Source organism: Vanessa cardui, chromosome 15 (genome assembly GCF_905220365.1).
Source record: "Vanessa cardui chromosome 15, ilVanCard2.1, whole genome shotgun sequence".
In the NCBI taxonomy this organism is placed as follows: Eukaryota; Metazoa; Arthropoda; class Insecta; order Lepidoptera; family Nymphalidae; genus Vanessa; species Vanessa cardui.
The window spans coordinates 1,995,564-2,017,883 of record NC_061137.1 but is presented as its reverse complement, the minus strand read 5'-3'; the positions used below and the strand labels follow the sequence as shown (position 1 = coordinate 2,017,883).

The 22,320-nt window shown below is 32.4% G+C and overlaps 1 long non-coding RNA gene across 1 annotated transcript in view; it reads right to left on the bottom strand.

Annotated features, from left to right (window-relative positions):
• LOC124535775 overlaps nt 1-19,820 on the bottom strand; it is an 89,894-nt gene extending 70,074 nt beyond the window's left edge. The window contains exon 1 of the long non-coding RNA XR_006966831.1: nt 19,761-19,820. This is a non-coding gene — a long non-coding RNA (uncharacterized LOC124535775). The remainder of the gene's footprint in view (nt 1-19,760) is intronic.
• Between the last annotated feature and the right edge of the window lie 2,500 nt (nt 19,821-22,320).

The following is a 22,320-nucleotide window of genomic DNA, read 5'->3' as shown; positions in this document are numbered from 1 at the left end:
GGCGGGCTTGAACAAAGCCCTGCCACCAAGAAAACTATTTTTTACTCATCCATTAACGTGGATATATTATACACAAAATTGTCACTTTACTTTTCATCGATATCCCGATACAAATGATGAAAAGCATTATTATAAATTTACAATACAAACAGTTAAGTCTTTTTATACCACATAAGTACAAGTAAAAGCAACATTACATAAGAAACACGCACAGAATTTGATAGCTCGAACATTGAAACACATCCATTGTACAATCAAAGAAAAAATACAGCGAAATAAAAATGATATGTTATAGAAACGTGCAAATGACGTTTGAAATGATATAAAATATCGTTCGCATAAGCCTGTACGTGATCTTACCGACGTGAGAGCGAAAACGTTGGCTAGCAATAAATCAGCGGTAATTATGCGAATTGCTTTATATTGAACGAATCCAAAACCGCTACTTTACTCTAAATTGAACAAAGAACTGTTTCAGAGAAAAAAAAAGATTATCCTATTAAAATTTCACCAACAATCCTAATGAACGTGTTGTACATTTGAACGTATTTTCAATTTAGTAGTGCAATACGTATCCAGTAATACATCAACTCGATGCTGAGACTTACAAGGGCAGTCTACTAAAACTCACCGAATACTGGCTATCAATTAAGTAGTGCCAACCAAATAAGCCCAGTTTACAACTGAGAAGGCTTACAAGGACTGTGGTATTTCATACAACCATCCCCAGAGATCAAACGACTCTTATGGATTCATGTACTGTGTAGGTATGTTTTGTCTCCTGGCTATTTCTATTCATATTCAATCTATGTAAACAATGAAATTTTCGAAAAAGGACTCGCTGATTTTATTTCGACGATTCTTCACAGGTCAGGGTATTTTTTTGAACCGATAGTGGTGTTCCATTTAACTATCAACAAGCTGGAATAACGCTTCCATATTGAATTATTGAGTTTGAGTTTGAGTTTTACAAGCTTTGAAAAAGGTAGAAGTGGTTTTCAAAAACATATTGGTTCATTAATAAAAAATTAAGAACAATTTATCAAACATTTATTTAATGCGTGGAAACAATACCATTATGCCGAATAAGAGATAGATATAATGTCCATGATAAATTTGAAATGCAACGTGATCACTGTGAATCTACGATTGCAGTGGCTTCAATATTTCATTGTACTCCAGTCGATTATACTGATGTGGATTTAATTAAACTGTGGATTGGAATTAAACTTGTATACTGTCAGTATACTAATCGAAATGTACGCTCTGTTCATAATGAATTTGATGTTCAGCTTATTATCTAAACAAAAGTGCTAACATATCATGAAGTACAACTCGCCTTCAATTTTACAGCAAAGTTACCCCATCTATTAGGATTTCAGGTTATAAGCATTTATTGAGCTCGTTTTTCATATTTTATAAGCTAACAGATTCGTGATGCCAAAACTCCTATTCGGTTTTTAAAATACGGCAAAAGATAGGTCAGGGGCATGATTTTTTCTTCCTTTTCGAGGATTAAAGATACTAGGATTACAGCTCAAATTTTATGCAGTTTTTAGTAAAAATAATCTTGATAAACATTTTTGTTTTTATGCATAAAACCAGCCAACAATAATAATCCTTTTTATGCCCTATATATTTATCTTTATTAGTAAAAATGTCTAAAATATTAGATTAATATTTATTCCCGTATTAAATACCCATACTACCCGGCTTAATCTGAGACTATTATATGAGATCTGGGCTTTTTGATCAGCTGGTTAATGGTCTCATATAATATATGTTGGTTATCATCAGATGATGATAACGACCTTCTAAAAACAATGATGTAAGAAATATTAAAACTTTTTCTTACAAAGCCAATGCGCTACCAACCTTGGGAACTAAGATGTTATGTTCCTGGTGCCTGTAGTGTCACATTTACTGCTGCTGCATTGGGTACTTAGCGGTAAAGTAAATGATGAGTGGGTTATACCTGCCTAGACGGGCTTGGACAAAGCCCTACACCCAGGTTAGTGCTGTAAATAGTTATTGAATATTTTTTAGTAAAAAAAGACACCGCTAACAGTTTCGAAGATAACATTACTTACAATCTTCCACCTCGGATAGTACTTAAAGTTAAAAATGGTTAAACTATCATTCTTTTTTCGATTGTGTTTGATTACCGTTCCATTGAATTACAAGGACAAAGAGAGAGTGCATTTGGGTTTGCACACACATTATTTTGTGCACAATAATATTAGCCTTTTCTCCAGAAACAGTGGTCGTAGTGGAGCATAATTAAATATTATTATTTGCTTACTTGCACACGTACATTAGATGAATTAACTGTGACGAAAACTTTAAACTCAAAGAATGTCAAAAGTCATTCTTGTTTAATACGAGTTTGAAACAACGAGAGAACAAGTATAAATAAACAAAGTCAAATAAAATACCAGGACAGTATAAGTATGAAGGAGCATGCAACTTATAGTTCCGAAAGAAAATAATATATTTCCTTCCTCAGAATAGCAACACTTTCAGGTATATTTGGCGTTCACCCAGACCTTTGCGCTACGGTTTTACACGATGATTCTATACATTTATCTTGACTTTTGCTGCAAAAATTCAGTACGTGATTTCTAAAATCGTCTGTGAATCTTAATAAATTTACCGTGTTAAACGTTTTTTTTTTTCTTTTTTCTTGACATATACCTCCGCTATTTCAGCCAGAGATTCGTACAATAAAGAGCCGAGTTAGACCAGTGGTTAGAAAGCGTGCATCTTAACCGTTGATTGCGGGTTCAAACCCAAGCAAGCACCGCTGAATATTCATGTGCTTAATTTGGGTTTATAATTCATCTCATGCTCGATGGTGAAGGAAAACATAGAAGTCCTGCCACATGTTATCCACCAATCCACATTGGAACAGTGTGGTGGAATATGTTCCATACCTTGTCCCCAAAAGGGTCAGGCTTTAGCCCAGCAGTGTGAAATTTACAGGATATTGTTGTTGTAATTCATACAATTGAACAGTTACGCCAATGATTAATCGAATCAACATTTGTTAGTTATTATTGATTACATAAACAGAATTCGTGCAACGTAACAATATATACTAATTATAATCTCTAACAACACGATATCGAAAAATACAATATAATGGTTGGATGGATTGAATTAATTATTGGAGTATGTACAACAGGAATTAGTAGCCGTTAATACAGGATATGTTAACTGGCAGAAAATATCATATGTATTTATATAATATTTACATAATATGATATTTTCTGCCGGTTAAAATTTATATTGTGAAACGTACCTTTGAATTCAATCATGTAAATGTATGATCCACAAATAAAATGTCAAACAAAATCGTGAGTTACACGAATTCTCACGACAAGATGCGGTATCTTTTAGATACAGAATTTTTATCTTATATATTTATGTATTAGTTGCAATAAAGTATAAGATTCAATTGTGGTGAGTGTTGAACTAACATTGAGAAATATTAGCGAGATTTAACTCACAATTATTTATTCTTTAACTGAATTTTCTTGTGCTTAATTTGTCTTATAATTAATTTCGTGCTAGGCCATGAAGGAAAACATCGTGAAGAAACCAGTTTGGACTAATTTCAATGAAATACTGCCACATGTGCATCTACTGGCCAGCATTGGAGTAGCGTGGTGGAATATGCTCCATACCATCTCCTCGACGGTAGTTGAGGCCTTAGCCCAGCAGTGGGAAATTAGAAGGCCGTTAATGTAATGTAACGAAAATAATTCCCACAAAATTTTGCTTACCCGGATTTTGTAATAACAGAGTACCACTGGATTATTCAAGCTCATAAATATATAAATTAATTAATAAATATACACGGTAAATAAACAAAAATATTTGTTGACTAAATAATATTTAAGCTAAATTCAACAGACAAGGCGTTTGTAAACAATATATTTTGCGCTTCAAACGCTTAACCTAAATTTTCTATTACAATATTGTCCATATTTACATAGTTTATTTTGAATATTCGCTAACAGGTAAACACTTCTGATTACCCAAAACCAATCAACAATATGCGGTATGGAAAATAAAGCTATCATTCTATATATCTCCCTTGGAAATTCAACCAATAGTTAGTATAAACGATATGCATTAATATTATCTTCGATATTACTATGTTACTTGCATATATAATTGTATGTAACTAACATGACATTGAATTTTTAAATGTCGTAAAAGAGTAACTTACTGATTTTCTTGCCAGCTCTTCTCGTCAGAACTTACATTTCGAACCGGTGGTAGCTTCACTTAATATAGTTTGTAATATGACGACTCATAAGCTCTTGTAAAAGCCTACTTGAATAAAGTACATTCTGATTTTGATTTTATAAATGAAATGTCAACTGGCTTGTAGTTAGTTATATTATAACTGTATGTTAGTTATATTATACCTAGGTCACGTTGTAATGAATTTGAATTTAGAATCAGGACCAAAAAAAAATATTAGCAGTTGTTCGTTGTGACAGTTAATCTGATGGATTCGTTTGGAGCTTCAGAGTAACAAAAAAAGTGCACTTGTGTTTGTGCAGAAGCTTACGTCGACTTTATCATCTAGCATAGATGGATAGTGTGTGTGATAACTATCGTGTGACTGGCATAAATCATCTCTAATCGTCATTTTTCAAGCATGATCACTTACCAAGCAAAATATTAGTACTAATTTTATATCATAGGAGAATAACATAAACCATACTCTGAGTAATAAAAACCAAATCTGAGACAAATAGATATGGCTATTCGCCTTTCCTTCTTTGGTTATTAAATCTGTCAAAATAAAATTTATTCAATGTTTCCTGTCATTGTTTCCTTTCACAGTTTTCAACGCAAGTTGGGTCTTTTCTTTTTGTGACTTATGTGCTATCACTTTTAAAAATAGAATATAAGATTTTTTTTCTTTTAATTTATGTTTTAACAAACTCAAAATTAATAAACAAAAAAGCTAAGGAAACAAATGATCACTAAAAGAACAAAATTAGGAAGTGTCATTGTAAGAGGTGAATAAGGTTTAATTTTTTTATTAATTATTTTTTTTTTTAATTTTATACCATTGAAATATTATGTACTGTTTATTAAATGATTAGAATGAATATTTTTCTTCTTTAAGGGCGATTGGTCTACGTGATAGTAGGTGCAATCTTATTCTAATTAAGATTATATTATTAGTTAAGTTCCTGCTAGAGTTTACTTCAGATAAAACACCTTTCGTTTGAAAGTAACTTTGTCTGTCTATCGTTCTTTCACGACCAAACCGCTAAACCGAATTTGGTGAAATTTGGTATGAAGTAAAGTTGAATTCCTACTTTTTTTCCTGACACATGACAGCCAAACACCATAAACGCGAGTGAAGCCGCGGGCATCTACTAGTACTGGATATATTATCTCGCTAAGAATGAAATGAATTCTTACATGCATTATTTATGCAACGATATATAAATTTTAGTTACAGCGTTTAAAAACAACGTCACTAGCCGTCATCCAATCAAACGTCGCGGTTGAAAAACAACTAGCAAGCCGGTGTTATTCCAAACAACAAACACTTTGCGAGCGCGGTCATTGAAATGGCACAGGCACATTTCCACGCCCGTGACAACGCCGACAAGTGTTGGAAAAAAAAATATTTTCCAACAAAACAGCCGTGTATAACCGTGTATATAAAACCGTGTTTTCGCTTTTTGCGTATACCAGTTTGGCACCTGTAAAAATAAACGTTTGACGTCGTGAAATTTACGTAGCACACAAACAAAACGTTACTTAAAATTTATAGATTTAATAATTTAAGAGCTTAAACTCCGACGTTTGACTGTTTTTGTTGCTTACTTTTTTTTTAATACGTTAAACATTTTCATTTTCTTTACTTGTGTAGCACATGAGCACAACATATGTGTGCAATAAGACGCTCCACTAAATCTTACGTAATGTTATAGTAGTTTCACGAACTGACTATCGTTAGAGTCTTAAAATTATATCCTATAAGCACATAGTAATAGATTACATAAGTAATAGATTTTATGATTTGAGAATATTTATGCTACTTATATTTTGGATAAAAGTAACTACTGATTATGGTATCGATGACCTGCTGGTAACTTTTAATTGAATTAATTTTGATGCGCTTCTACGAGACTATTTAAATGAAGTTATTTTGGATTTTGATGTGGTCGTATACTTGGCATATAGGAAAAATGAAGAAGAATAGAACGGGAAGAGCACATTTGGATAGTTGTGATCGATGGAAAAAGGAACCAAAATACAGCAATTGAGTTACACAAGAGAACGGATGTACGTTCAACGAAAAGTGTTCACTTTTAAAAGAAGCTATTTATTAATATTTGCTATGTAATCCAAAAGTCTATTTATTATTCCATGATTTATTATGCAAAACAAAAAAGTGCCTGTAGGTTTAAAATTATCATTGAGTGCGAAAGAGACAAAAAAGGGTATTACCTGTATAAATGTAACTACGGCAAAATTTTCACATATTAAGTCAATATCAGATATTATTTTATTGCGTATCTTTGTCAGTCGTCAATAAAAAACCAAAATACTTTTAATGTGTGTAAACATAAATGTTTTAGCTTGAAGCTTTGACAATGAGTCTACTTGAGGGTAGGGCTTCGTTTAAGTTCGTCTGGGAAGGTACTATCCACACACCAGGTATTAATGTGTTCCTGTTAGTGAGCCAACGCAACGGAAATAAATCTTAGATCATAAATTTGGCGAATTAGTTGGCGTAGTTAATATTCCTTATATCGCCCATGTGACCATCTTCATATATATTGCTTAAAAAAGTCTTATATTATGTTACTCTAATTGTATGCTCCAAAAATTCTAGAGACTAATTGAAACGAAAATTATACCGATCCGATAATCGAATCGAAATAGCTCACTAAATGCACTACGTGAAATTCAAAACAGCACCTAGCCTAATTAACCTTCACACAAATGTTTGGCGGTGAAGAAATAATTTGCATGTGTTAAACAACATTCTGACATAATAAGATGTACGGATATCCAACTCATACTAAAGCAGTGTGATGCAGTAAAATTATATAAGAGGGGCTGTAACTGGCTGTGGAATCTTTTATAATTTTACTAGTTTCTATTGTCAAGTATCAAAGAGCATCGATAAATGAGTAAATAGTGCACTATACATAAATTTAATAAAAATTCAAAATGAATAACTATGTATATCTACATAGATTTTGTATAACCTTAGTGCATACTAAGGTTATACAAAATCCATCTTCTAAGGAAAGGGGAACATAAGAAGGGGGGGGGATCAGTTTTAATGTTTGAAATATGAAAATCGATATTTAACAGACTAAACTAAATGAGTCCTTAAATGTCACAGGATGATTTGTATGGGAGTTCGTCATATTTTAGAAATATATACATCTTGTTTAAGTTAATTTTTTTAATAAAAAATATGAGCTAGCTTATCGAATAAATAGCTTGTTTAGGTAGTAGGGATTTGGGCAAGCACGTCCGGGTAGGTACCATTCACATCATACATTCTACCTCCATACAATAACTCTCATAGTACCATCTACATAGTGATCACTAAACATCAGGTGGTACATTTGCCATCTACATTTTTCACAAAGAAAACAGTAAATAATAATTTTATGCGACATTAATTAACTGAATTTGACTAAAATTGAGAACTGTTTATTTGACACTTTGACAGTTAATCTTCAATCTTCGATTTCCTGTAGGGCGGATCGTAATTAGTAAAAGAAGAGCTATTGTTTAAGAAACTGGCGCAAGTTAAAAAAACCCTAATTAATTAATATTATTAAGGACACTTGCAAAAACAATGGATGTTTAAATTAGGCATTCCTTTTAAACCTCTTCAATATAATATCTTAGACAGCGAAAAATATAATTAGAAAAAAATAGGGATTCTCTTAATTCTGTACCTACTTAAATGTGCTTGCTAGAATCAACCTAAATTGAAAAGATCAAGATAAAAAAATTTAAACAAAATTCGACGAATAATTTGAGTCTTCCTTACTATTGGTCAAAACTATAACTGTATCTGTTTAGGCATTCCGGTTCTATCCCTGCTCACATACATATATTATATTATAATGTCTATGAGCAGGAATAATAGGGAGCGTTTGATGTTTACACATCAAACGTACCACGTTGAAGGCCGGCTTTACGATTCTATCTTGCATGGCCAAACTGCTGACACAAAGGATCTTGGATCATTTATATATACGAGTTTATTTATTGGAAATGTTTCGGTTTTTTGTCTTAACTTATTCTTTACATCATAGGGCTTCGTCCAAATCTAACCGAAAAGTACCAATCATCCAATAAGTAAGAAGTAGTAATACTTGGTATTGTTAGTACGAAGAACATACACCTCAGTGTCAAAGGTTGGTGGCGCATTGGTTATAAAATAAATAGTTAAATTTACACACGGTGCCAATGTCTATGACAAACTACACTCAGAAAGCCCATTTGATTAAGCCCAGTCTACAATCAACATTATTACAGTTGTAAATCCTATGCAGTCAACATGATTATTAAGTACATATAATATTATAAATGTAGGCCGAAAAATAAATAAGCTTTTCCTACTAAAAATCTGCATTAGAATAAAAAACATTTATATATTTTAAGGCGAAAGTAAAACTATATAGTTTTTTAGTAAAGTCTTAATCTATACTAATTTTATAAAAGTGAAAGTAACTCTGTCTGTCTGTCGCTCTTTCACTGGCAAACCACTGAACCTAATTCGATGAAATTTGACATAAAACAGACTTGAACTCCTAGGAAGGATATGCTACTTTTTTACCTAACACTTGACAAATCCTAAAACTTGAGCGAAGCCGCGGGCGCCAGCTAGTAATAAAAAAGTCAACATACATCTTTTTGATCTTTGCATAACAAAGAAGCATAACCAAATGTTTTGTTATTTACGTCTTATAAGAAATTGCCTGTGAATAATCTGATCCCTACAAGGTTTACTTAGCCTCTGGTTTATTATGTGTATTTGCATGTACGTATTTTTTTTCTTCATCATATTATTATTATTAATATACTAGCTATACCCGCGACAGCGTGCGCATTTGAATTAAACTGAAATTTTATATACATGTAATATATAATTCTAACTGAAAAAGCCTAAGTTACTCCTTATTACATCAACTATATCACAGTGAAAGTCTCAGTGAAATCAGTCCAGCCATTCGGGAGACTAGCCCGAACAAACGGACAGACCGACCGCCAAAAAGTGTAAAATGCTATTTTGGTATAAATACTGTGTACACACATATATGATATAATCAGATACTCCATTTTTTATAGTATGTATGGATTTACGTCAATTTATATGACAGCGATCCGAAATAGCCTTTAAATGTAATAATTATTATAATCAATGTCGTATAACACTTTCTGACATTTCACGATCGTGTTCTGCGGTTAGTTTCTAGTTTGTTCTTACAGAATAGCTGTACAATAGTTTCTTAGTTCAACACTAAGTTTAGAGAACTATTCGACAAAACTTTGCAGTACATATGACCTTTTAATAAAAAGACAATTACTATTCTCTTTAAGTTACTTTTTACAACGGAATTATGACGTCACAAAAATGTAGCCAAGATATAACAATATTTTCTTTTCAAACGGTAATATAAACAAAATTGTTCTTAAAACTCATGCATAAAAATATTTATGGTAACAATGAAGTATACTTTCATATTAAGAAAACAAACTCGATAGACGTTGTTGACAAGAAACGAGAAGAAATGAAGCGACAATATTATTTAGTCTTAAAATTCAGGTAAAAGGGCGAAGGTAAATTTACCTAAGGTAATAAAATATGGGATGTTTATTTGGTCGAAATTGGATTGTAGTGTAAGATAACGCACATGGCTCGTTCGTAAGACTCTTTAACCTTCTCGTGAACCATTTTTTATGCTTCATTATTTTATTCCTTGTTTTTCCTGTTTATTTCATTTTCTTGTTGGAAATAATAAATCGTTTAATAGTTTTAACGTCTGTTCATAAAACTAAACGGTTATAGCCTGCTTGTAAAATATAATAACAACAAATAAAGTATCTGATGACATAAAAAGTATTTAAATTGAAGGCATATTTTGGGCGAAAAATAAACTAATCCTATTGTCATCAGAGGAAGCAATTATATGGTTAAGATCATCCTATGGTGTATGGTCAAGATCGCCTATAAAATTTGACGCTGTAAATATTAACGATTTGTTACATTGCCAATGCGCCACTAACCTTGGGAACTGAGACGTTATGTCTCTTATTTCTGCAGTTAAAATGACTCAGAATGGTGGGGCCGGTACTAACGCAAAGATTTGAACAATTGCAATTCACATTACGACTTTTGTTTATAATTTATTTAGTAGATTTAGATACTTTTTCGTTTTAATGTCTGACACATTACATACTTATAGTTCTCGACTGCTTCGCTGATCTACTTGGTAGGTTATGGATACAAAACCCAAGGGCTTGGTTTAATTGGAATTTACTCGTTAGAATTTACTTTCCGAATCAATATTAGCTTTACTTAATATAGTTGATAAATGACAATTCAAAAGTGCTTGTAAAAGCCTAGTTGAATAAACTATGTTTTGATTTTTTTATATCTAGATCAGCAATAAAAGATAATTGGGGTTTTTGTGCGAAATATTCTCAGTGGCAATCTGTCAAAGTATGGAAGTATCCTTGTATACTCTCGTACCTCAAAAACTACGTAAACCCATTGTTGCTGCACCTGACTTGCGTATTGTGTCGGATTTACTGACTTATCGGATTATGAGACTCAGGAAATAAAAATATTGCGATATAATCTGTCTCGTACAGTTGTTAGTTGGACTAATGGCCAACGACCTTGACCGACATCTGTCAAGAGGATATCATTACTTATGTATTAATGTCTTCTTATATGTAACTATGTACTAAGTACTTGTAGCAGCTTCACTTCGGTTAAATAAAGATCTATATCCAACTTTCAGATTCAAAAATAAGCATATGAAGATTACTTTGAAACTTATCTCCGGTACTATGCGTGTACCATAAAATACTCTGTACATTAAAAGGGTTACGTAGTTTAGAAGAACTAAAAATACAGACGGCGACAAGATGACTAACTAGCGATGGACTAAAAGTGAAATAAAAGTGGACTCAGGATGCACACCCAAAAAAATGCAGCAAGTCAAAGCCAAAGTCTATCAGGGATACTAAGTAAGGTCGTTGGTCTAACAGCCTACATATTGTACAATAAATCAATTAACCCATTACACCAGTTACTTAGTCGTCATTTGTATTTCATGTTTGGCGCGTTATCATAAGACGAAGACTCTGCTATATGGCCGATACGTGCCAAAAGTATATTTTCTTACAGACATATCTTTGTATTTCTTGGTAATAAATAAAATATACAGCAGTTAACCTTTTTAATAGACTGTGATATACGAAATGTGGGGCATATTGTGTACTAGTTTTGGTTGCGTTTTTATTTGAAACAGAAAAAAATTGGAATATGATATCTCTTTGGGGTTAAAGGTTTTGTTGTGAATACCATTTCGATTTTCATATATATATATATATTATTCAATTGGTTTTATTTGGCTATTGGTACTGTAATATCTTAATTATTGATATCTACAAAACACCACCAACTTTGGCATCAAAGATTTTATAAAGTGCCTACAATTACACTGGCTCACTTTTCAAATGAGGATACGACAATACTAAGTATCGCTGTTTGGCAATTTATTAAGCAAGTAACCACTGGTCCTAGTATATTGTCCCTTGCGCCAGTAATTGACTTCGTCACCCTTCAAGCAGGAATGCAGAAATTTAGAGCATCACAAATGACTTTTGGGATAGAGAAACTGGATCTTGTAACATCAATAACGTTTCAATTATTTAAATAATTATTCAGCGGAAATAGATGTCCCTTTTCTAATGAAATACAAAATAGCACCACTTATAATTTTCATCATCTAGTGTGTATAAGCCAATGCAATTATAGAAATTATATGGCCTGGACTTACAACACCTTCACAACCCAGGTAATGCTAGCTAATGCTTTTTTATATCGATACCCTTAAAATGTTATAATTGGTTCTCTGTATTTATTTTTGCTTTTCTACAACGTATCTTTACTACTTTCTTCTCTGGGAGACTAATGTCAGGAAAAAAGACGAAAATGTGTCACACAAAACTGCGGAAGAATGCGTTACTTGATTCAATGAATAACACGGGCGTTGCTAGAGTTGCCTCTCATATGATATCAACTGATTTTCACAGAAATAAGCATCAAAACAGTCATCGATAGAAGGCTACAAAATTTCACAAGTGAGAGATGAAATGAGGCCTTACAGAATAGCGCTGTCAATAGCTAATCTATCATAATATCCTGTAAATATTTCTATTACTAGTTTACGCTCGCAGATTCTCTTGTTTTTTAAGGGCTAGTGCTACACGAAAAAGTTGTCCATAATTGTTGGAATTGAAGCTAGCCACAAAACGGCTAACATCATTAAATTCATTCAGTTTAATAGTTTGACCTTGAAGAAAGACGATCACACAAAATCAACTGCGCCTCTATAATATTAATATCGATTATGTTTGAATACCAAATAATGGCCAAAAACCAATCAACTGATAGATAACTATTGAACTGATAATAGTTTAATATTGAAATCGTGAAACTAACTTCGGTAGAACAAGCTTGCGTGTGTCCATACAAAAGTGAATGCAACACCACCTGAACGGTACGTTTTCTATTCACGCTCCAACAATACACCGACTGGGATTAACAATGACGAGCGAGCAATCAACGCGAAACTCAATCCTAAATCCAGTAATATTTGTCTTTGAATGCAATGCTAACTGAATACTGAAGAACGGATTGTTTTTTATCAAAATTTTGAATATTTTAACCGACAAAGAGTAGAATAGAAATATGCTACACTACCAAAATGATATACAACAACAACAACAACAGAAGCCTGTAAATTTCCCACTACTGGGCTAAGGCTCTTACCTTGAGGAGAATGTTTGAAAAATAATTCATGTGGCAGATTTTCTATGAGATTAGACACATACAGGATTCCTCACGATGTTTTCCTTCACCACCAAGCATGAGATGAATTATAAACACAAATGAATAATAGTAGGCGGTGCTTGCTTGGGTTTGAAGCCACAATCATCAGTTAAAATGGACATGTTCTACCCACTGGGTCATCTCGGATCGGACCAAATAGATGTAAGTATACGAAATAAAATTAATGACATGTGCAAACATTTCAAGACTTCGCTTCAGACTGCATTACAGGTCATATTAGACTGTCGTCATATCATGAGGTCGAGCAATAAAAATTGCACCCTTGTTATACTTACCCAATAACATCTCCTGAATATTTGGCTATAAGATAAACCACTGTCACCAAAATCGTTCAGGATATAACTTCATCCTTATTATTTCAAACTAACAAAGACCCCCCAATAAATATTCTAATTATCATCATGACAAAATTGTCTTTAGAGAAAAACTTAATATTAATAAAATACGGATTCTTTAGAAATATTAAAGATAAATTGACGTGTATTCTCGCAAGTAATGCTTTTACAAGTGGTTGTAAAGTCTCGTATACACCTGCGATAAAAACTCAGCGAAAGATATCAGTTGTATACCGCTACAGTTACCGGCATAACAATGACAGTTCGCTTCGTTAGTTATTGTCTAAGACCAGACACCAAGCTGTACCTGAAGCCTTCACCAACTTTATCTGTGTTTGGGGGCGTATTGATCAATATTATTGTTTGATGAAAATCCTTCTAGATTTTTTTAAATACTATGATATTTAAATAAAACGAGACAGCTATAAATTAATTATTGGTCTTCGTATTCAGAACTGCTGATCACATTTTTGCCGTCCGTCAAACCGATATTGTAGCCAGTGTATCGTTAATTAAAAAAAAATATAGCGCTTTGATTTAGCCAAGGTTATTGGCGATCTGATTAATGGTCATATTTCTCACGAACCTATGAACACTGGTGACCAACTACTGGTCCATTTGCTGGCCAATTACAAAACCAATAGTTATGAGCGTTGGTGACCAATACGCCACTACAACCATCACCTATTCTTGATCTACAATTAATTTTGCAGAATATATCGCGTATAGAAACGATATGTTAAATTTAACTTTGACGTTTCAACGTCAGTGTGTTCACACCCTATCAAAACAATAAGTCACTTTCATGAATAGCACAATGTTATTTCGACACTATTGTATCATATTTTTACAATATAAAAATTTATGGACCCGTTTTCAGTAAACATTTTTGACATAAAATTATTTTGAGATTGTTTTGAACTGAGTAAAAATATAGTATAGTATGTATAAAATTATGGTGTCGTATATGATATACATACTAGCGACCGACGACGGCTACGCACGGGTGCAATGCTAGTTCTAAATATACTACAGTTTTTTTCTTGTTTCTTTACTATATTGTCCATGCATTGTATACATAAAACTTCCTCTCATATAGCTCTATCTGTTAAAAAAAGGGTACCAAAATCCGTTGCGCAATTTTAAAGATATAGGCTGTGAATAAGAGTAACTACTGATTTTCTTGACGGTTTTTCTCGGTAGAATCTACTTTCAAAACCGGTGATAGCTTCACTTGATTGTTAAATGACGATTCAAAAGTGCTTGTAAAAGCCCACTTGAATAAAGTTTATTTTGATTTTGATTTTTGATTCTGATTTTGAAACATAAGAACAGCGGTTAGCGACTTTGTTTTACACTACGTAATGATTACTTATAGTTCTTTAGTAGATAGTAGAACTCTTTGATAGTTAGGCTAGTTTGATTTGCTTTGTCGTTTCGTATATAAGAATACACACACAAATAAAACTACTTTTCCGTCTCGACCTCGTACGGGTATATCATTGAAAGTTGTCACTTGAAGTTGAAATTTCTAGGAAGGGTTTTTTGGAAATATATAAAATTATTTTCTTTGACAACTTTGCGAAAGAAAAATTCAGTAAACTATAATTTGTAAATCTTATGATGAGTCAGTCGATGGTATTTCGCTATGATTAGTCTATATGCTGAAATTTTAAATAAAGACCTCGATATTGACTTTAAGGACACTGATTCTGACTGTTATACACAATTGATGACCTTGAAACATGAGATACTTACTATTTGAACCCTGAATGAGTGATTAAAGAAACAAATACAAGTGTGGTTGCCTCACAGAAGTATAACATTTATCGAATTTTATAAATTCGTGTTCCATTTTTGAAATAATATTTACAACTAAATAGTCTGACAAATGAAATGTACATGACGGAGTCCAAATGAAAAATGTAATAAACACTGTATGTGCTGAATTTAGCGCAAACGGTCGGACAATATTTATCCCTTGGCGATTTATTAGTGATCCGCAAAGTCAACACGCTAACAAAAAATTTACGAGTCAACAAAACTATTTTTATTGACACAATTTCACCAGCAATAAAAAAATGACTGATTTTAAATAATGTGTCGCAACAAGCAATTTATTAAGTATTTATTCTTTTTATTATAAATATAAATATGAAAACTCTTTTAAGCAAATAAAGCACACATTATTATAATAAATTACTATATTTAATTTTTAAATCCGTACGTGAAATACGTTTTTATGTAGTAATTTTAAATAGTTGCATTATAACTGCAAAAAGAAATCATGTATCTTAACATTATTCCTCCAATATCAAAATCTCAAATCTCAAAGTTAAACTTCTTATGGGACTTATACAAGCCCATCTGACTAGATACAACCCACTCATCAGATATTCTTCCACTAAACAGCAATAATCAGTTTTGTTGTATTCTAGTTTAAAGGGTGAGTAAGCCAATGTTAGGTTAGGTTAGGTATAGGTTAAATCAAAATAATAATATACATAACAATAAACAACAAACCAACCCACGACAACTAACCATTACCCGTTATCCTCTGCCCTTATCCCAATTTTATTTGGGGTCGGCGCAGCATTTCTTTTCCAGTTACACTTCTCTGTCAGGCGTCATCTCACAAGTAACGTTATTTCTAACCATATCGTCTTTCACACAATCCATCCATCGCTTCCTTGGTCGTCCTCTAACTCTTTAACCATTCGAATCCATGCTCAAGGCTTTCCTCACAACTAACCATTACCCATCCTACAAAAAAACTACACTAAAACAAAATTTACAAATAGATGAATCAAATTCAAAATAATGATGAATTCGGATGATACAGCTGGTCGTGTGAATGTTGAAAGACAATAAATGAATTGAATAATGCACTGAATGATGAGAGCTTATATGTAGTGTCAATGATTGCACAGAGAGTAAACGAAAAACATCAACACATCCAGAGTCAACATTCACGCATTCGGGGACATAATTTGTTAAAAATATAAAAGATTTACAAAGTTGAAAATTTGATAGGATAATATTAAATATCAGGAGCAAAAACTAATATTTTCCCAAACTTCCAGCATGAAAAAAACGTGTTCTCACTTTTCACTCGTCCGGCTCATTTCGAATTCCATTTTAAATAAAACAATCATAAAACCACAGTTTTATGAATGTATGAATTCGGGCGAGCGAGCTAAACTTCTATACTTTTCATAAATACTGAATTCGCAATTAGCGTTATTGGTAATAGGGTTCAGAAATGCTTGCAAATGAAACTTAGGAACTAGTTATTCGGGTAGATATAAATTGCAATTGCGGCAACGGATTGGATTGCGTGAGGCACGATTTGTGTTCTCACTAACTTCCAATAGTTAGAAGGTATCCTTATAACTTAAAGTTTGAACATACTTACGAGTATGTGTAATTTCAAGAATTTTAGCCTAATTTACTTTAGTTTTGTAGAAGTACATTCAATGCCTACTAATAATTAACTAATTATAATGACTTTTATAATTAACGTTATAAATAATCTTTTTGTCCAATAAATTAAACAATCTGCAATATTCTATTTCATAACTTATTAAGCCACATGTTCTGAGGTTTTTGCACCAAGCTCTAAATATAAATGATGGATTTTTTATTGAATAAATTCGGTGTAACAAACCAAAGTTTGAAACTTGATAGTGTTTACACGCCTATGAGGATCGGATCTGCTATTTGACTATTGTCTTTTCCCCCTTGATAATAACTGTCGTAGCCAAAATCGCTCAAAAGCATATCATCACCGACTTTCTTTATAAATGGGTCTCATCATAATTTCAACAAGAATACACATTCGTTTGCCACGAGTTAATAGTCAATATTATGAAAATAATATTTGGCTTACTTTATTTTTACACGATATTTTAATCTAATGTCAGCTTTTTTGTGAGTTCGTAACAAAGATATCCAAATATAATAAAAATATACCAATTATATGTGAAGAAAACACAAACAAATTTTTCTTCTACAATTTGATTTTTATTCTTATTGGTGTATTGATGATATTGAAGTATCGCAAAGATACTCGGTATATGATAGCAATAATATACATCTATCGAATCAATGTTCTTACAATAGCAGACGCCAAAATCTGAAGAAAATGTAGATATTCCAATAGTGTATTATGCGCTACGGTTTATGAATCGAGAGAACTCTGCCATCGGACTTTCATTCAAATTCAATTTGTTAAGTTTGTTTTCTCGTTCCGATATCTCTTCAGTTTTCTTTGAATAAGTTTCTTTTGTATTTATGTTTAATAATGTTTTGAAAATAGTTTCTCTTACTTTTTTATGAAAAGCCAGACAAGATAGTTAGAAAACAAAGATTGGTCACATTATGGTCACTTAAATGTAACGCATTGGACGTATTGTATTGGCATTTACACAACAAAAAATTGTGTGACTTATATAAGGATCAGCCATAGATAAATAAGATATTTTTAATTAACTTTTAATGGAAGCTTATTTAATTGAAACAATATTTAATGCAATAATGTTTTGACGAACCAGCAAAATTGTACCGCCAGTAATTATAAATTCGTTTATAATTACGGTTTTAATTATTTTATACCACAATTACGAAAAAAAGCGATTCGTCGTAAACGTGTTGCAATTGATGTGGACCTCCTCCACAAGAACAGCATTCAACATGGCTACGCCGACCATCAATACACGAAACTTCACCAGACCGACTAGGAAATAGAAATAAAAACTCAATGTCAAATTATTTTATACCTTACCCATGAGAAAAAACAATTAGTATTTAATTTATTAAGTTCCAATCGAAAAATACAGACAATATGCTCTGCATCATATGTATCAATAATTATAATTGATCCTCAAATATTGAGCACTCAAATGCATCACCGAAAATTTATGAAGGACATTGTCATCGAGAGGGTGGCAGACACTGCAATACGCTACGTACGCTAAAATCCCGAAATAATGTTGAGGAAAAGCGAGTGATGATGATGACGCAAATGATAATGTAGACTTATTATGCCACCACCAATAAAGTAGCTACTCTCGATTTAATAAGCTTGGAAGTACCGTTCAAATTCCCTTAAGCAATTTCACGTCAAACTTTTCAGAATAAGAATAAATCATACAAATGAATCCAGCTTACCTGTTCAAATATTCGCAAAAGTGAAATGGAACGGAGTCAGGTATTCCTTAACGTAAATTTGCCAGATCTAGAAAAATCCTGCACGAATAGGTTTTTCGAGACAACCAGATTTATTTCGATCACATTTTACAATTGTAGCGAACCGTTTCCAAATTGTATTGTGCGCTATTTTATTTTGTTCCTCGTCTTTACAGATGCATATCATGAGATTTAAGAAATCTGAAATAGCATTGTTTTTGTTATTTATATTGTTTACAATATGAGTTTTATATTTACGCGACAGCGCAGACAAAGCAAGTAATGTAATGCAGACATTACTATCAATGTCTATCCATTTAACTCGACAGTTATTAGTATTATGTGGACTTATGCAAAACCTCGTAGAGTTTTATGCAATTCCGTCTGGGTGGGTACCATCCACTCATTTTTATTGTATTTCACAAAGAATTAATGAGCTAGCATAGCTAAATGCACAAGGGACACGATATCTCACATCGAAAGGGGCATTAGACTTGTAAGAAATCCCTAAAAATTCTTACGATGTCAGTATTTTTGGCCTATTTGTGACTTAATTATGGTATAAAAATATGAGGTACATTCCTCGTGATATTATAAAACTAATTGACTTCATACATCAAGCCGCAAAACACAGTATTATCACAGAACTGAGAGTTGCTATAAAACTCCTATGGTCACACGTGTTACGGAGTGAGATAAATTATATGACACAGTAAAACGGCAGGGCATCATCGCGTGATGACGTCAGAAGATGTGCTCGTAGTCTTACAAATGAATCCACGTTCTTGCTTTCCTCTTGATTTATTTTTAGCGATATTGCGATCACTGGATGTTGCGATATTCCTAGTGATTCAAAATCGGTTGTTACCATTTTTTATATGAAATTGAAAGATGTTAGATGTTCTAACTAAGCTGACTGATCACAATTTTGCGTTTGATACAATTTTGTCTGCTAAAAAGCTGGTATTAATTTATTCGAAATATAAATGTATATAATGTAGCGGTGGGATCATATACCAAAAAGAGATTATTTCCCATTACACTTTATATGTTAAAAATAATAATCAGGGACTTACCTTTCGTTTTCTTTTCAACTCTGATCAACTTGTTCTTAATCTTCTTAGAGACACCTGTAACGAAAACAAAAACAATCTTAGTATACCCAGATTTGACTTCATTTGAATTATTTGACGCCGTCTTTTGTTCAGAAAAATCTGGTTTATCGACCGGCTCAATACCAGCTTCATCTTGTCTTCGTACAGTCATAAACAATTTTGAATTATTGGCGATCCAATGATGAATAAAGTTATTTAAGACTCCTGAGACATGTTGGTTATTGGTACTTACCAATAACCAACATGTCTCAGGAGTTCTATCTTCTATCTAGGAACTGGGCATTTTTCATGGAATTATTTAGCTTGGTACCATTATTAATTTTTATCAATCTTCGTACCAATAACTCGCTGGTTGGGAAATGATTTTTCATTGTAATAATACTTTGATTTAATTCCATACTATAATATAATCTACCTGATTATCTGATTTCGACGTATCTAAAAATAAAACTCTTTTTTAATAAATAATGTAGGTACATAATGTTATTTTTACTATCTCAGGTAATGCCTTGTTTCCCTGGAGGTCAACGATGTGCGTATAATATGTCTAACATCCAAGCGAGTGAAATGACATACAAAAACATTAATATAACCCCACAAAATACTAATATAGACCCTAATATATAAAAATGTCATGAATATATACAGTTATCAATATATCGCCCTACATAGATTATTAGATTATACATAAATTAATATTCAAAAATGTTTTTAGCATTTTCGATCATCAGTAATATATATTAATATTATAAATATGAAAGTACTGTCTGTCTGTCAATTGCTCTTTCACGACCAAAATATTTTTGGTAGGGCTTTGTGCTAGCCCGTCTGTGTAGGTTTCTTCTTCCGCCAAATAACAGTACTCAGTATTGTTGTGTTCCGGTTTGAATGGTGAGTGAGACAGTGTAGCTACAGGCACAAGGGACATCTTAGTTCCCAAGGTTGGTGGCACATTGACGATATAAGGAATAGTTAATATTTCTTACAGCGTCATTGTCTATGGGTGATGGTGACCGATTACCATCAGGTGGCCCATATGCTCGTCCACCAACCGATACCATAAAAAACCCAAAATTTGTTATGAAGCAAACTTGAACTCCAAAGAACGACATAGGCTACTTTTTTGCCTAACACAAACAACAACTAAAACGCGAATGAAGCCGAGAGCAACAACTAGTGTGACCTATAAATACGTGTATGGGGGAACGGGTTATGTCGTATTTTTACTCACTAAAACCATTTCGATGGCTGAGAAAATTGAATACAGGGTCTTGGAGTAATAATTATAGGATCCCCTTACGAGTGTATGAATGTTTTTTGAATATACTGCTTTTTTTTAATGTAAACAACTAGCGTTTAATGGTGCGGTCGTCAGCTGTTATAATTCTTATATTACAAACACAATTACAAATACGGCATTATATAATCTTAGTATCGTACATCGATTTCACTCTTTCCATTATGAGTAATTTGCAATAAGAACAAAAGAGACAACATTATGTAACTATTTAAATTCTTAAAAGATAGCTTGTTTATTGCTTGATAATATCGTATATAAAAATAAATTCCGAACCGGTGGTAGATTTTTTGACTATCAATAAGAAAGTGTAATCACTTCTATTTTGAATAAAGATTTTTGACTTTGACTTTGTATAATAAATAAAGCATGACATAAGTATAAGAGAAAAAAAATTCTGGTATATAATTTCAAATAGGTATAATATATATTCGTTTGAATATCTCATGTATGGATACAAACAAGAAAAGTAGGATCTTTTGAATAATCTAATGAATAATGTGCTTAATGAAAATTCACATTTGTAAGGTACGGGACACATCGTCTAACAAGCAATTGAAACAAAAACATACATTTTAATCTTTGCGTAAATTATACAGAATACTCCGTACGCGTCCCTCGCTGGGATCCGTTTGCATTATTTGAGTTATATTTTGATAATATTTGTTCTTAATTACGTAAAATTTACATAACTTTTGCAGAGTTTTAGAATATATGCTATTTTGATTTTTGGTATAACTTTGCATAATTATATAAAATACACGCTTATAACCGTTGTTTCACATTACATATAATTCTAGCTACGACCATTACTAATACATATTGAGTGAGCTTCAATAATTATAAAAATCATTCCAAGCTGTCAAAAACATTCTCAAAATGTACCCGCGCTTGCGTTATGTACGTAAGTGTCTTCACAAACTCAAATGCAACCTGTATTTCTTATTTCTATAATCTATAGTGATGGTAAATGACGATGCTAGACGTACTGGATACGTAATAAGAGCTTATCTGATGAATGCACTATAATGGATGTAAAAACTACTCACCTTTAGTCTTTGCTACCAATTTTTTCGCGATAACAATACCAAATAACCAAGTTTAATATACTTATATATAGCAACAATCTTATCGAAGGACTTAAAATAAATTGTAAACTTGAGTGACGTCAAATGTTTTTTTTTTATTTGGTTCTGACCGAGGTATTTTTTTTTTTTTTTTTTT